At 40.7% G+C, this 13,992-nt stretch overlaps 2 non-coding genes across 2 annotated transcripts; both read right to left on the bottom strand.

Annotated features, from left to right (window-relative positions):
- Positions 1 to 7,692: 7,692 nt before the first annotated feature.
- Positions 7,693 to 7,785, bottom strand: trnai-uau. Its single transcript is given in 2 exon segments — positions 7,693 to 7,728; positions 7,748 to 7,785. It is a non-coding gene; the product is annotated as a tRNA-Ile (tRNA).
- Positions 7,786 to 11,274: 3,489 nt separating this feature from the next.
- trnai-uau lies at positions 11,275 to 11,367 on the bottom strand. Its single transcript is given in 2 exon segments — positions 11,275 to 11,310; positions 11,330 to 11,367. It is a non-coding gene; the product is annotated as a tRNA-Ile (tRNA).
- Between the last annotated feature and the right edge of the window lie 2,625 nt (positions 11,368 to 13,992).

Raw genomic sequence — 13,992 nt, 5'->3', positions numbered from 1 at the left:
CCTGCTAGTTTAGCTGTCGCTTGGTGGTTAGCTTTCTCTCTGTAAGTTTATCTGACGCCAACACAGAGCGAGTGCAAGAAAACACAGTTTGTTAAAGTTGTATGGATGGGACAAACCACATCAACATTGTGATTGGTGAGGATACTGCTCATGTATCTAGCCAAGATTAATACCTCCTAGGAATTTCCAGGAATTTTGGCAAATTACATCAGCTATTAATTGGACATTGGAAACTTTTTCACAGGACATATGCTGTATATGTACATCGTGGCTCACAAGTGAAGGAGTTGCCTACTTTGAAATATAATATGGATGTAGGTTCCCTGTGTATTTAATATGACTGTGAATATGCAGATTTCTTTTATTATTTTTTATTTTATTATTGGCTGTCTTCTACTTCTTTTAGTGAATGAATTAAAATCATGTTAATGATATATTCAGAACTGTGTTTTAATTAGCTTAATTTACTTAGTTCCATGTAGCTCAATGGAAATTCCACCATTTTTTTCAACATTTCTGCATAGTTCAATGTTTGAGATGTAAACAGAATTATTCAAAATGGTTTGAATATTCTCAATGTTTAAAGTAACAGGAACACAGTGTAAATTATTACATTGAGTAATAATCTAATAAATCTGAAGGCAAAACAAGATCCACCATGAATGGATTTTTAGGCCGAAGCCTTCCGAAAACCTAAATCGTAAAACAATGTCTATGACATCAGGCAGTGTATTCATAACCATTTTATGCATTAACTTTCTGTGAGGGAGCTTTTAGAAGTGGATGTCTAATTCCTATCACCACCACTGGCAGTATACGTTTTACCGCAGTCGGTATTTCACTGGCGTAATAATACTTTTACTGGAGGATGGGTTTAGACTACACATCTCTGGTTATAATAGTTTAGGTTATAATACTTTAATACTTTTTAAAACATGCCCTGTATCATAACTAATGTCTGGAAATCTGAATTCAACTCCAAGAATGACTTCTCTTAAAGCATATGGGTTTATTTACAGGCTAATGATAATACCTGCAGTGCTTTCAAAGCAGGAAAAAAGATCACAGCGTCACAAAATCAATTTTGCCTTATTGGGAAATCATCACTCTACTATTGTCCCACCCTGAAAGGCCTTTGAAAGGCAAGGAAACTGTTAGCGGAGTGGAATCGATTGAGTGTTGGAGACACAAGAGACTGTTAAGTTTAACTGAAACTGAATCAAAGTGAAAGAACCCTTTACATCCCTGAGGCTCTGAATGAAATCGCTGGAGATGGGGTTAATTGGTCTAAGAGAAATCAATAGCAGCGGTCATTTGGCTCTAGATCTCCAGAGCCTAATGGGGAAATAGACTGCCTGGAACTGTATAATTACTTTCTATAAAGAATGATATCTCCACTGAAAAATTTGAGGAAATGATGTAATTGCAATTTAAATAAGATTATTTTCTATAAATAAATCTTCAAGCCTTTTTTTGCTTCAAAGACCACTACAACACCTTTACTGGGTCAGGGCCTTGTTCTGGCGGAAGGGCTTGTGCGGTCTATGGACCTTCAGAGCTAAGTCGTTTGGAGAAGTATGCTCCTGGTAGGGTCTCCCAAGGCGAGAAGGTCTGGAGTGAAGACCCAGACTAACTCCATCCACAATTATCCATGACCGGAGATAAGTTTGTCTGGGATTCTCCACACTCCCAACTGCTACCGTGACCCTATCTCCATTAAGTGGTTTAATATAATGATGATGATGATGTTGATGATGATGACCGCTTCAATAATTTTCGGTCTTCAGGCTGGAACACTGAATGTAGTTTGCCAGACTGTTCACATGCTCTGCATAATTAGGTTAAGTTTCCCTACTTAAAACATGTTAAAACAACGTTGATTAAAGATATAATTAAAATTGTGATTTTAAAATTGCATAACAAAAACATAATTTGATACTTTATCATGGACATTCTAACTTAATACTAGCATTCTCTCCATTGTAATTTCAGCAACAGGTGAGCGCTTCCATGTTGCAGACCAAGGGGCACTATTGCTACAATAGAATAGCAGCTCCACTGTTTCTTTCAAGGGCAACCAATCAGAAAGTTCTCTAAGATGCTTCTTTGGCTCAACATTTTAATGGGTTTATAAAAGACTCCTACTCCAGGTGAGGCTCAAACTCACAACCTCAGCATCACTTCACATGTACTGCTGTAAAGGTACGGCGAGCTGACCGATTGCACCACTGGAGCATGCTGCAAGGTGTGCAAAACCCTTCTAGGTGACCAACCATGACCACACAGAGACGGTGCTCTTGCTGCTCTTACTAATCAGCCAGTGAAAGCTAATTTAGTTCTGGCTGACTTTAGTTCCTAAAACTCCCATAACAGGCTTAAAGGTTGGACAGACTGAAGGGCACTATTGCTATGAGTTGCACTTAGAAACTTGGAGATGGTTACTAATTAGAATTTCCCTAGTATGCTATTCTGGCTCCACATCTTCAGGGGTTTTATAAAAGGCTCCACCTTTAGGCAAAGATTGAACTCACAATTTTACCTGTAATGCTACATAAACACTGTGCCCTGAGTGATTGGACCACCGGAGCTCAGAAAAACAGGCCATTCATCCTAACTGATCTATAAATTAATGGTTAGATGACCAAAAACACCTGATGTGAACAGGTGAGTACTTTCTTGTTTACCAACAGGTGAGGTGTGGACTGTATGACTTTCACTGTTGCCATGGCAGCCTAGTATGATGTTTCTGATCAATAAAGAAGAAGGTATATGCTCATCATACTCATCAGCATCCACCTTGATTCATGATTAGAGAACCTTTTGAGCATATTCAATCATTAATTTATTCAGTATGATACTATATATCCTTAGGGGTCTCACAATTGCTGCTCAAGGTAAGGTTCAAACTTACAACCATTGCTTCAAAACATAAGCACCAGAATGTGAGCAGTATTGTACTTTGGCATTAGTCTAGTGTTTAGCCATTTTGCTCTATGTTATGCAATGATGTTTAGAAAGTTGAGCTTAAAACTGGGTTCCTTCCAGGTCGCTGCTCTGCAGAGTTTAGCGTTTTCACTCTAATAACACACTAAATTCAACTTATAAAGGTTTTGCTAGCTAGCAGATGAGTTGATTTAGGTCTGTTTAATGAAGTGATATGCTAAACTCTGCAGAGCTCTGGCCTGGACCTAACTCAGTTTGACACCTCTGGTTTAAGGGAACACACCATATGTCTCAACCATATGTCTCAATTTTGGCACCAGGCACTACATCCTCACAATATGAACTATATACTTGACTCTCTAAAGCCTGTGTTTTTGTAGGGTAGTATCATTTACATCATGTTCTAACAATGAATCACACCTACACTCACCAAGCACTTTATTAGAAACACCTGTACACCTACTCATTGTAGTGGTGCAGTGCATAAAATCATGCAGATGCAGACCAGCAGCTTCAGGCAATGTTCACATCAACCATCAGAATGGGGAAAAATGTGATCTTAGTGTACTGGATTGTGGCATGATTGTTGGTGCCAGACGGGCTGGTTTGCGTATTTCTATGATTGCTGATTTTTTGGGATTTTCACACAGAACAGCCTCTAGAGTTACTCAGAATGATGAGTGGCAGTTCTTTGGACAGAAACAGCTTGTTGATGAGAAAGGACTGTGGAGATTGGCCAGACTGATTCAAGCTGATAACCACTCTGTACAATTGTGGTGAGCAGAAAAGCATCTCAGAATGCACAACACGTTAAGCCTTGTGGTGGATGGGCTACAACAGCAGAAGACCACACTGCATTTTCTAAACACTGTACTAATAAATGTAGACCATCAGAAACAGATGCTTTTGTCGGTTGAGTAAAGATCCTGTCAGGGGTATGGGCAATTTGTTTTGTCCCTGCTTTAACACACCTGGGCTGAATTCCACAAAGAAATATTGCTTAATTGAGATGTACTGGTGTATAAGTATTGCACACTGACTGGCGCACCACTGTAGCTTACAAGTTTAATGCTTTCCATTGAAGTCCTAAACTGATCTGTCCCCATCAGCTGAACAGAAAAAAACAGCAGAGCAGGAATTTCTTAGTTAACCAAGTAACATCATCATAAACTCAAGCCAGACCATAAGAGGTAAGGGGACTGTTGGACAGTCCTGACTTTGAGCTTACCTTTTCCAGCTTGTGAAATACTCTTCAGACTCAACTCACAACACAAACAGTTAATTTCACCAGCAGGTGAGTAGATCCACATCCACTCCATGCAGGCTCACCACCAGTGTTCCACAAGGCTTGTTGCTGGGTCCTCTTCTCTTTTCACTTTACACTTGTTCTCTTGGTGATGTTATATTCTCTAATGGTTTCTTCTTCCATTGCTATGCCGATGACACCCAACTAATCCTTGCCTTCCCACCTTCTGACACTTAAGTTTCCAGTCACATCTTGGTGTGACAGAAGAGTTTACATAAAGATGTGCATCTCATGCCATCTGGAAACTCACAATCTTGACATCTCTTTATGGACAGCACCTCAACAACTGAAGCTTAAACCTAGCAAGACTGAGCCACTATTCATCCCTGGAATTACAGGTCCTCACCATGATCTTGCCATCTTATTTAAGAACTCTTTGGTCAGTCCGTATGAAGAACGCTTGGTGTGATTCTAGATGGCCAGTTATCATTGTAAGCTCATACTGAACACTTGATTTAACCATTAAGGTTTCTTCTCTACAACATTTTCTTATTTGGGAGGCAACCTTGGTGCTCAATCAGTCTCTTGTCATCTCAAAGTTTGATGCTCTTGATTGATCTTCCTATGTGTGCAGGTTCCTATGTGTGTCAGGTCCTTGCAACTGACCCAGAAATCAGCAACATGGCTTGACTTCAATATTCCTATGTTCTCTCATGTCACTCCACTGTTGTGTTCCCTTCACTGACTTCCTGTAGCTGTCTGCATCAGATGCCTACAAAGCCAGAAACAGAGCCCCTGCCTACCTGGCAATTGTTAAAACTCAATCCATACCTCAAGCTCTTTGAACTTCCAGTATGGCTTAGCTTGATCTACCATCCTTCAAGATGCATGGAAGACAGACATCAAGATTGTTCTTTGTCCTGCAGCCCAGGTGGGGGAATGAACTTCCAGTTGCTGTCCAAACAGCAGAGTACCTTGCTGTTTTCAAATCCTGTCTGAAGACCCATCTTTTTGTGAAGCGCTGAAATGAACACTAATCTTGCACTTATTAAAATATATTGTATTGCACTAAATTCAATAATTTTATATCTTTCTTTCTAGCACAGACTTTTGTTTCTGGCAGTGTCTAATTTATCCTAGCTAGTACAAACCTGTTTGTACTAGCTAGGATAAATTATGTGACTGGACAAAAACACTTTTGAAACTTTTCAAAGTGGGTAAAAGCATCTCCTACGTGCTGTAAATGTGCACTGATCACATCATGATTGTATCAGAACTGTTACTTGGACAAAAGGTTAAAAAGCTTAAAGGTTGGTCTGGTCATGGCAGACCACACGGATTTCATTGCAATTCAGTTCTGGCTGACTGCCGTTCTTAAAGCTCCTGCTCCAGTTGAGACTCCCATTGCCTTCCAATGGCATCCCAAATTTTTCTAGAACTAAAATAGTCAGATGAGCAGAAAACAACTGTTATTTTGACCAGTAAACACGTGAGTACTCCCACACTGATCAAGAGAGGTACAGTGCTCTGTCTGATTTCATGGGAGGCACAATGAAAACATCCCTTTTTATGAACTGGTGAGTGACCACATGCTGACTAATAGCACCCATCAAGCTTAAGGACACTCCAATAGTATTATGACTACTTAACATTTCTTTAATATATTAAAGAGGCTGAACATCCTTGGGATTCTCAAAGATTCTGCTCTGAGAGAGGTTTACATTCAATGAGCATGGCTCATTTGTACTATACGCTGACCTATTACATCACAGGAGCTTCTTGTAGGTAGTTGCTATTACATTCCAACCTGATCATTCTCAATACCTGCAAAATAAACAGGAATGCAACTATTGCATATCATCTCATATCTATGTACCTGTAATGAATGGAGGTGAATGAAGGTCACAGGGTGCCACATTTATCATTTTGTCCCTCTATATACCCACCTTCTGGAAAAGCCTGCATCTGGGCAGATTCAGCAGCAAACTCATCCCTTAAATTTCTTGTTGGATGGTTTACAGCTGTCTGACTGATGTGTCAAAGAAAAAGTTGAACTGTATTGTTGTTGAAAGGATTATACATGCAGTTGAGCCACTGCTGATTAGCAAATAAGCTAATAAAAAAACTTAAAACTAAACATGATTTTGCCAGTAATGGCACATGCGTATCTTGTATCTTGCACAAGTCTGACCAAAATGCACACTTTTCAACCTTTACAAACAGTTCTTCGATCGATGCCACAGAATAACTACTTTTTGAGATTTACAAGTGTGAACAATTGTTTGAAAGTTTAAAGAACTTTCACAAAATATAAGGTTTCTATGCCGATTAGAACCTTTATATCATGTAGAGGATCTTTAAGGTTCAAAAATGTTTCTGACACTCACATTTGCATTAACTACTCTTGTTCTGACTTGTAAATAACTTTCACACTGACCAATATATATGGGTGATTACCCGTTGGCATCCCAAACTGATCGAACGTATTGATGGTTAGATCAAAAAGGGAGCACTTTCACCACTTACCAACAGAGATAAGGACAGTGTAACTTTCACAGATGATGTTTCTGACAGGACTCATTTAATTTGTTTGATGAAGCTGAAGGTATATGCTCATTAAGTTTATTTCTCTGATCCTCAAAGTGGTCCAGGACCAGTGGTTCTCAGATGGTCCAGATTTTCATTACAGCCTAACTTGAAACATATGGCAACAAAGCAAAAATTTGGACCATCTGGGGGTCCTTGAGAATCATCAGCATTCAGCTTGACCCGAGATTAGACAGTCATTAGTGCATATTTATTCAGTAAGATACCCAACATATCCATAGGATAAAAAATAGCCAAGCCAATTTAGTCCTGTTTGACTTCAGTTCTTAAAACTTCCATTGGCATCCACTGGTATGCCAAACTGATTTATCGCTACACACTTAAAAATGGTTCTTCAGGGGTTCTTTAGTAAGAAAATGGGTATATATAGAACCACGAATGCTCAAAGAGCCATTTGCAAGATTAAAGAGATCTCTGCATTGTAAAATGATTCCTCAGAGGGATGGAGAACGTGAAATATATTGCTGTTGTCGGAAGAAAACCTTATATATCCATTTTTTCATTTTATTAAGTTTTAGACATATTTTGAAAGTACCTGTGGCCCTTTACATTGTATCTAAATGTCACAATGAATGGACTAAAAAAAATGACCCAAAATTACTTGGACAGAAAGGTAAATGGTTGTAATAAACAAAATAATGGCCAAATTAAGCGTTTTATCATGTTTTCTACTTTAATATAATAAGTTAATACAGTAATAATAATAAGAGTTATAGTAATAATAATAATAGTAATAATAGAAAAAGAAAATTATTACTTAAATTATAACTTTCCATGTCTTATGCTGTCGTGACTAGCTGCAAACTACAGTAGCTTCTGAAATTAACACCAGCTCCCAATTAGCAGTCGTTGAGTAAGGTATTTAGGCCAAGTATCTTAAGAATTCCTAAAACTCATGCTCCAGGTGAGGCTTGAACTCACAACCTCAGCACCGCTTCACATCTCCTGCTGTATAAGTACTGCACACTGACCGATTGTGCCACTGGAGCCACACAGGTGGTGTCAAGTTCGGCATCCATTGATTTGTCTATCACTACATGCATGACTCACCTTATGGAAAGCAAAGCACACATAGCCCATTTCAACAACCAAGGAGTGCTTCCACAGTGACCAGCAGCACCACTAGAGCTTAATGGCAAAGTTAAGGCCCACTTTTGGCCCTTATTTGCAGGTGCCCATGAGTATTTAGTTTGAGTTTAGCGTGCCCTCTTGCATCACCTTTTTTGAGCAACTGAAATCGTCTTGTCGTGTGAACTCGTCATCGTCTCGTCGTCTGATGTCTCAGCAGTTTCATTTGGCGTTGCTATGATGACCAGCTACATTGAGGGGGTGCTATATCTGCAGTGGAAAATGAAGTAGCTGGTACCAAAAGCGTGTCGAGTCATGTAGAACCGAGTCGAGCTGTATCATGTAGTGGAAAAGCCGCTTAATGTGCAGTCCTTAAGAACGACATTTAGTTTCAATGCACACAAGTTATATTGTTTAAAGATAGAAAAGACCACTTGACTTTTGCAAGCAGCCACTCAATTATCTTTTTAGTTCTGCTCCTTAAGGCCCTAAATTCTTGTTGCAGGCAAGATTTGAAGATTCTCTACATGGCTTCATGTGCAGCACACTTGATTCATGAGTGTGTCTACATTTACCAGTAGCACTACTAGAGCTTAAGAGCATTAAAGCTATGGTCCTGTCAAACCTGGTGGACTTTTGCCCCTCATTTGTGAGTGCCATAGGGTCTACCATTTGTCATTTTGCTGTTCAAAAGGATACTCATGAGCATATGTTGGATTTATTCTGCTCTTTCACACCTAAGATAGCTCAAAAATACTTATCAAGTCCTTGTCAAGAGGAGTTTGATGTGAGTTCATAAGAAACACAACACAAATAGCCCATTTCACCAAAAACTCTTCCACACTACAGGTAGCACCACCGGAGCTTAAGTACACTGTTGCTATGACCAGCAGCTGAAAGAGTACACCAACTCCACTGTTTCTTGGAAAAGCCCAGCACTTACGATAGACTGGAGCATTTTTAGGGTTGGAAAAACTCATGCAAACTCAGAAACAGTTGCTTACCCACTGCACAAACATGTCCCAAACAAATGCTTTTAAACCTAGTGCCTTCAAGGCCCCTTCCCTTATACATCTGCACATTGTTAAATAATGAAAGTGCTGACTGGGAGGAGGAACAGGGGGCTAACCTGCTTACAGCGCTTTGCCACAGTAAAGTTTTACACTTACAGATCTGTGATTTTATAATCTGTCATCTTTTCCTTTGCTCCTTTACAAAGTGAACTCTACCGTTCCTGAGTATCCATGCTGAATTTGGTTAAACATCTTGCCAGGGTACCAAGCATAGCAAACAGGGACTGGAACAATAAATGGTGAGATCACTGATCTGATTGCACTGATATGCAATGGCTACAGAACTGACCGAACTCCTCAGAACTCCTCCAACTTTCATATATACCATTATTTAAATTTGGATTAGCAACCATACCATGACATGCTGCAATGTCCAGAGGAGAAGCACTATTAGACTGCAGTTGTAAGTGAACACCAGCTGTACTGTTGCTTGGTGACAGCAACCAATTAGCGTTGCTTGAGTAAGATTTTTTGGCTGAGCATCTTTAGGGTTCCTTAAAGAGCTCCCATTAGCGAAGCTCCAACTCACAAGCTTGGGCTTTTTCAGACTGCTAAGCCAAATCCAATGTTTGGCACATCCAGATTGCTGTCGTCTGGACAGCAAAAGACAACATGAAATATGATTTTTGCAAATCAGATCTAAAACACTTTTGAAGCTGGTTTGAAATGTGATTCTAATCAAATGCTTGGTTGAATTCTTAAATCAAGTTCTGGCTGCTCAAATTAGGTTTTAAAGTGTCTTTTGTGTCACTCACAACATGATGAAAAATCACACTCACACATTATTTAAGCCACTTGTTCTCCTTGATTGAAGAGGGGTACTGAAGGCTACCCCAGTGCTCACTGTGGGGAAGGCAGGAAACAACCTGGACAGGCTGCCAATCCATCACAGGGTAGATACACAGACCTACTCACACCTAGGGGCAATTTACCATCTCCAGCTCACCTGACAACATGTCTTTGGACTTTTGAAGGAAACCCACAAAGACTGGTTGCTTGACTGGGGAATCGAAGCCAGGCCTGTTTTGCTCTGAGGCGACAACGCTACCCACTGCAGTCATCATGGTTATCACAATGATGGCAAATTCAGAGAGATGAAAGTGCATAGATTCAAGAAGCGTGCCAGAGATTCACATATATGCCAGAGAATTTTGAAGAGTTTGGAGGGGGAGATAATGCACCTCCATCCCTCCCGCATTTGAAATCAATGTCACCAGCACTACTATGTACTTACTGACACCTACATCAGTACCACAGCACATGGTTGCTGATGTCTGGACACACAAATCTGTTCTGATAACTTGCAAATAACAGTGTGGACAGTCATCTCAAAAGATCTGATTTAAGAAACAAATCTGATTTGACTGCAGTCTGAACAGAGCCTAAGATAAATCCCAACAACTGTAACAAGGGAGGCTTCCTAAAGCTCTTGTTCTACATGAGGCTTGAACTCTCAGCCTTGACATTTGGTTCACATCTACTGTTGTGTAACACACCGTGCACAAACCAGTTGTGCCACAGCACAGCAGCATTACCGTCAGTAATTTAGCATCCCAAACTGATCCGTGACTTTGATCATCAAGCACAAACATGGTTGGTGCTTTTGCGTGCAGCCACTAACCTTTTAGTTCTGCTGTCTTTCGGTCTTAAAGCTTTTGTTCCAGGATTAAACAAGTTTAAACTCACAACCTCTGCATGGCTTCTTATGTAACACACTTCACTCAAATCATGTCGAGCACAAGACAAATAGCAAGTTTTAGAAACAGATGAGTGTGCCCACACTTACCAGTAGCACCACAGTAGCTTAAGTCCAACTTGATCCACTTTCAGTCCCCATTTGTGAGTGCCAGTGACTAATGCGAGGCTGTAGGGTGTCCCATTTCTCAATTAACTGGTGAAGGGATGCCCATGAATAGTGATATTCCACTTTCTTTGTGCATTATCTTTTCCCCTGAGGTGCTCTTGTTGCATTTCTGTGGTTTCATTCACCAAAACAGCCAAACTGTTCCAACCTCTCTTTATCCCTTACCTCTATTCTGATTGGCTGTCCTCTTTTGTGCCTTGTTCAAAGAACTGTCCAGGCTAAAACACTCCTTATAACTTCACTGTGATTGGGTGGGGCTAAACAGCTGTTAGTTGAACATGCAAATGTGTTGGTTTGCATGACAAAACGAAAACAATATATTCAAAATGTGCTGTTTTGCAGCTTTGTTTGCATTCATGGACTGACATAATTTTGCCAGGGAAGTAAACGCCAGCTTTGCTTTAGGGAAGAAATTAGCATTTTTTTTTCAGTACGGCATTTGTGCAGAGCATCTCTAGGGTTCTTAAAGTTCCTGCTCCAGGTGAGGCTCGAACTCACAGCCTCGGCATAGCTTCACAGACACTGCTGTATAAGTACCGTGCGCTAACCAATTGCGCCACTGGAGCTTCCATCAACCAACTGACCTACACGACTGTGTTGATATGGAGTCACCCCCCCTTTATGACTATGACAGCCTCCACTCTTCTGGGCAGCTTTCCACAAGATTTTGGAGTGTGTCTGAGGAAATGACCTTTCAGTTCATCTCAAAAGTGTTCAGTGGTGTTGAGATCAGGGCCTCGTGCAAGCCACTGGAGTTCCTCCACACCTAACTCATCAAACTATGGCCTCTTTTCCATTGCAGGGCCGAACGATTCTGAGCATGGAGGGTGACCATTCCATTGGCGTTTCCACACACACACACAGTTCGACACGGAACGCTTAAAACTGGGCTCAGCCCAGTTTTTTCGGCACAGTTAACTAACTGTACTCAGGGCCACAGAACCGTTCGGTGGGATGACGTAACCTGTTCTGTAGTGCTTTAAGCTGTAGCTTGCTGGGCTAAGCTAACATGAGTGCACGGTTCCTTCCACTGCAGTATGGTCTCAGTTCTAGCGAACCGATGATTTAAAAACACCCATTTAGAGAATAAAGATGTATCTGAGAACACACATTTGAATGACTGGTGTTGAAGTGAGAGAAAGAAAAAATACAGAATTGTTATGTGGTACTTTGAGCTGTACCGGGCAGGCGATGCTAATGCTAATGTAGCTAGTTATCCGGCTACAGGTGAAACCTGCCGCAGGACGGGCCATTTTAGTAACAAATGCTCAAATAACCCCCGGCTTAGGGGATATAGATGATGAGAGCACACAGAGAGACTGGAGTTGAACTGACAGATCGAATCAAACACGTTTTTAGTGGTGTAGTATCCAAACTCCAGGTGTAATCTGACGTTGCAGGATTGGAATGTTTAAGTGAACAAGTGTACAAGCAAGGCGGTGTCAGCGGAGACTTCTTCATCATCTTCACATCATTGCTATTTAATAAACAACAGTGGCTGGTGTGTGCATGACTATTATGTGCCTGCTAGCAGTTACTCACTTGTTTGTGTGTTTTTCGTGGGTATTTCCTGGTTTCGATTTAGTTTAGCGGTACAATAGATGGAAAAAGAAACCTTAACTGGTCTCACAAGTCCGGACCAGCGCCGAACAGCCTGGTAGAAAAGCAGCCTACGTTTTTATGGAGCTCGCTTTGTGCACAGGGGCTCAGTCATGCTGGAACAGGAAAGGGTAAACTGCTGCCACAAAGCTGGAAGCATATAATAGTGTAAAATGTCTTTGTGTGCTGTAATATTGACATCACCCCTCACTGGACCTAAGGGGCCCAAACCCTCAAAATCAGCCCCAGCCCATTATCCCTCCTCCACCAAACTATACTGTTGGTACTATCCAGTAGGTAGGGTCTCAAAGGATTTCAGAGTATGCCTGACCTCACAAATGCTCTTTTAACTGAATGAGAACAAATTCCCACGGATACACTCCTAAATCTTGCAGAAAGCTTTCCAGAAGAGTGGAGGCTGTTAGAGTCACAAAGTGGGGCAACTCCATATTAACGCTTATGGTTTTAGAATGGAATATCCAACAAGCTTATATGAGGCTAATATAACCTCTGATAGCAGAGTGAGGCTAATATAACCTCTGTTAGCTGAGTGAGGCTAATATAAAGACTGAGCCTAATATAACCTCTGATAGCAGAGTGAGGTTAATATAACCTCTGTCAGCAGATTGAGGCTAATATAAAGACTGAGCCTAATATAACGTCTGACAGAAGAGTGAGGCTAATATAAAGGGTGAGGCTAATATAAAAAATGAGGCTAATATAGCCTCAAATAGCGAAGTGAGGCTAATAAAAAGAGTAAGGCTAATAGAACCTCTGACAGCGGAGTGAGGCTCATTTAAAAAGTGAGGCTAACATAACCTCTGACAGCAGAGTGAGGCTAACATAACCTCTGACAGCAGAGTGAGGCTAACATAACCTCTGACAGCAGAGTGAGGCTAATATAACCTCTGACAGCAAAGTGAGGCTAATATAAAGATATATAGAGCAAGACTAATATAATGAGTGATCTGACTGCAGGGAGAGAAGCGCTGCTTAGTTCAGGCTGCAGTGGGCCGGACGTTTCTGCCCTCTGAATGCCCTTGTCCTCACACAGCAGCGTCTCTGAAACTGAGCCTCCTCCTCCTCCTCCTCTGCAAGGGCCTTTTCTGAATAATGTATCTCTTTCAACACTAAAATGGCTATGTTTGCTTTTTTTTCTTTTTTTTTGTCACTCCACCGCTCTTCCCTCTGCCTTGCCTGGAAATAGAGTGCAGAAGAGGGTTGTTGCTATGGTGATACATCCACTGGCATTTCGTGAGACATTTATAGCAATGAAATCCTTGGGGGGATTTAGCTCCCTGTAACTTTCTGTAATTTCCAATCTAGTTATATCCCACCAAGGCTGGACCAGGGCACGGGTGCTCACACTGGCTATTTATTTATTTATTTTTTAATAATATATTTATTATTTATTTAACAAACCAATTTAATTCAGTTTTGCTTCTGTTTATGTTTGCTGTATTTTAGCTTACCTTATCATTTTTGTTGCCTTTGTGACAATTTGTCTGTCTATCTATCTATTCCTGCCCTTTCTCTGTATGTTACAGTTGGTTAACGTGTAGCCACTGATGAAACAGAGATGTTCCAGCATG

This window comes from Colossoma macropomum, unplaced genomic scaffold (assembly GCF_904425465.1).
Source record: "Colossoma macropomum unplaced genomic scaffold, Colossoma_macropomum, whole genome shotgun sequence".
In the NCBI taxonomy this organism is placed as follows: domain Eukaryota; kingdom Metazoa; phylum Chordata; class Actinopteri; order Characiformes; family Serrasalmidae; genus Colossoma; species Colossoma macropomum.
This window is presented reverse-complemented; position numbering and strand designations above follow the sequence as displayed.